Source organism: Lissotriton helveticus, chromosome 1_1, assembly GCF_964261635.1.
Source record: "Lissotriton helveticus chromosome 1_1, aLisHel1.1, whole genome shotgun sequence".
NCBI classification, from domain to species: Eukaryota; Metazoa; Chordata; class Amphibia; order Caudata; family Salamandridae; genus Lissotriton; species Lissotriton helveticus.
In genome coordinates this window covers 1471115756-1471119548 of record NC_136057.1, presented here as the reverse complement: position 1 = coordinate 1471119548, position 3793 = coordinate 1471115756, and the positions used below count along the sequence as shown (strand labels likewise).

The window sequence follows — 3793 nt, the reverse complement described above, 5'->3', positions numbered from 1 at the left end:
TTTGGGACCTTTAGGGCGGAACATCTCAGAGGCCTCTACTGATCAGCAATTTGAAGCAGATCTCTTTGGTCTGAGCAGGCCGGTCTGGTTAGTATTGAGTGGTCATTAAGCATGCTTGTTTAGCCTGTGTCTATGTCATCCAGTGCCAGCAAAGTTCCAATGGTACTTTTATAAATTATATGTCTGTTTAATTGACAATGTGTGATCAGGTATTGAATTGGTATGCTATATCATATGATGACATGGATTGTATTGAATTGACACTTAGAGGACTACCATAAAAGCAAGAGTAACTGTCTTCCATAATGTCACGTGGTTAGAAGTAGAATGTAGGTTAGCCAGTTTACTATGTCTGCGAAATCTGTGGAGACTATGGTTAGAGTTCTATAAATCAATAGGCAAGCAGGTAATTCTAGCATGATTGGCAAGGCATTCTTGTTCTACTCCATCCATATTTTGAGGTCATTATGAAGTTATGTTTGGTGGACTTTTCCCAATTTGGGTTTAGAGACTGTGTCTGTCCTCTTGGTATGGTGTGCTGGTCAGTACTATTTGATAGCTCTCAGCCATGCTTATATTGGTAGAAGGATCATTGTTCTACATTGTATCCCAGGGTAAGAGGTTGATGTAATTATAATGGGACAACCATGTTTTCCCCTCTCTTCTGAACGTTAAATGCTCCTGAATGCTTTGAAATCCTGCAGGCAATTAGTTCTAGAGCTTGGCAGCTTGAACTCAGAAAGCAGAGCCTCCTATGCATTTCTTAAATGGAACACAGAGTTCTTTTTTGTGTATTGTTTAAAATTAAGTTGTAGGTACAGTAGTCCATTTCTGTGAGAGTCTCTGTGGACAATGCAAATTGATTTGAACACGAACGTTAGAAACAAGGAGCCAGTGAAGTGTTTACAGGACTGGCATCATGTGTTTTCTCAGATGTAGGTACAGGAGGAGACTTATAGCAGTGTTTTGGGTTAGCTGAATTTTGTGTTTTATGACGCATGGGGGGGGGGGGGGCAAGGTATAGGCTACTAACATAGACCCGCTTTGAAATCACAAGATTGATGATAGCATTCACTTTTTGTTGATATCCGACGTATGGGCAGATACGTCACAACATTTTCATTTTATAATGCTCCGTTTGACCGTATTGGAATGTGGCATTAAGGACAGATCTGAGTCCATGGTTACTCTTAGGTTCCTCACTTCTCTTGACATAACTGGAGGGCCCTCCATTTCTGAGCCGTATGTCTCCACATTCTTTCATTGGTGCCATTGTCAACAGGCACCAATGAACGAGCATCTCTGTCTTTGTGATGTTGAGTTTTAGATGGGTAATCATCATTCATGCATCTAGCACAAAATCAATCACCATGTTTTGACTTGTAGAGTTCTTCAGAGCCATCCATTTTAGAATGATTTGTGTATCATCTGCATAGTTGTAACATGTAAGATTTAATGATGTAATCAATCAGGTCGAGTAGCGGTTTGAAGAGATGCTGAATAGGAAAAATGATTCATCCTCTGAGGGATGCCTCAATGCTGGGTGTGAGGGAAAGATACTAACGATGGTAGGAGAACCAAGGTTTACCTGTTTTTGAGGAAGAGGAGATATATTTTAGGGCAATTTTGTATATTTTGAGATGATGGAGTTGTGTAGTACTTTCTGGTGGTGAACAGCGTCAAATGATGCTGATAAGTCTAGAAGCAGTAAGGCAGCCTCTCCTTTCTTGTCCACTGTGAGTTTTAGGTAATCCTAATATTTGACATTCTCAAGACACTTAATTCTGCATACCAATAGACTTAGCATATACATAAACACATACAGCCTTATTCTTCAACACTGATATGTGGAATACTAGTACGGAATGCCTGATCTGTACGTTGACGTTTCGACCCCTATTCAAATAGTGCTATTGTAAGATATCACCCAGGTTCTTCATCAGGAGCATGGGATGAGCGAGACATGTGACTGAAATCAGAGGTCTGAGAAGTGCCCCTCAATATGTCACATGTTTTGCAACGTGCTCCAAAACCGAAGAGGCCGTCTGCAGTTAACTGCCAATCACAGTCATTGTACTCAAGGTCCAAGGTATTAAAGGGGTGTGCCCAATTTCACACAAAATGCCTCACCACTATGGCAGAGCAGAGCTCCACGGAATTCCACTGAGTTTTTATGCGACTTCGCAGAATTCACGTAGTACAACTCCGCCCATTCCAAACATTTTCCTCAGTAAAATCACGAAGTTTAGTAAAAACTGTTTTTCTGAATCGTTTAAACAGATATTGGCTGTTGGAGATTAGCTTGTAGTTTGCTGGACTGAACGAACCGAGATTAGATTAGAATGAGGAGTGGTCTAATGTAACACCTTTTTAGCGCAAATAGGAAAGCTCCTCGTTCCAAGGACTTGTTTGGTAAGCTTCTAGCTACTTCCCTGCACAGGTTGTACAATGCATATTTTTGAAGATTTATGGATGGGTGTGGCTGGGTCTGAAGGTGATTCTGATGGTCTGTTTACATTGATGATATCTTAGAGTTGATTTTCTGAGAGGTTGTTGTAGGTGGTGAGAGATAGGGATATGTATTGTCCATCACTGCAGTGGTGCTGTCTTGCATAAGAGTGGTAGCTGTTTTACCCATAAGGTAGTTGAAGAATAGCCAAATAAGCATTTAAAAGTACTAAAATAGTTCAAAAGTAAAACACACAATAACAATCCCATTCCAATGAATAGAAATAGAGTACAGTTTAATAAACAAAATGACACCAAAACAACAAACATCCAATAAGGGGAACTGGAGATATGAATTTTTAAAGATTTAGGAGAAAAACCAGTAGGAAAAAGTAAAGCACCAATAGAAAGTACTGTTCTGTGTGACCAGTACCTAGGTGCGATTTCAGACTAACCGCTATGGAACACAGGTCTGATACACCAAGTGAGGCTCATGGTTGCACGCAGTGCAGTGTGTGTGCGGTGCCCAGTAGCAGTATCGGGCCATCAGAGACGTTCATCACCCCCTCCGGACACTGGAGACAATATGCCTACTATTAAACCCCAGAGTTCTGATGGAGAAACTTTCGATGTTGATGTTGAAATTGCCAAGCAGTCAGTAATGATCAAAACCATGTTGGAAGATTTGGGAATGGATGATGAAGGTGATGATGATCCTCTGCCCCTTCCAAATGTTAATGCAGCTATACTTAAAAAGGTTATTCAGTGGCGTACCCACCATAAGGATGATCCTCCCCCACCAGAGGATGACGAGAATAAAGAAAAGAGGACCGATGACATCCCTGTGTGGGATCAGGAATTCCTTAAAGTAGACCAGGGAACACTGTTCAAGCTTATTTTGGCTGCAAATTATTTGGATATAAAAGGATTGCTTGATGTCACATGCAAGACGGTGGCAAATATGATTAAGAGAAAAACCCCAGAAGAGAATCGTAAGACATTCAATATCAAAAATGACTTTACTGAAGAGGAGGAGGCACAGGTACTCAAAGAAAACCAGTGATGTGAAGAAAAGTGATACCTGATAAACACACTGTAACGTTTTCTCCATCACTAGGTGCACTGCTCTGTTAATACTTGTTAATATTGGGCGTGGCAGCAAATCATTTGTTTTCCAGAAGTACATATTCTACTGCATGTGTAATTTTGAATAAAGATTAAACCCCAAGGCTGTGTTTTACCAATTTGATTGGATGTGTGACTTTTTACTTTGCGGTAATAAAACATATATAATCCCTTTATAGAAAGAAAAAAAAAACAAGTGAGGCTCATCCCTGCCAAAGAG

The 3793-nt window shown here is 40.4% G+C and overlaps 1 pseudogene; it reads left to right on the top strand.

The window, feature by feature from the left end:
- Positions 1-3034: 3034 nt before the first annotated feature.
- On the top strand, positions 3035-3526 carry LOC144773381 (S-phase kinase-associated protein 1 pseudogene; annotated as a pseudogene).
- Positions 3527-3793: the final 267 nt, after the last annotated feature.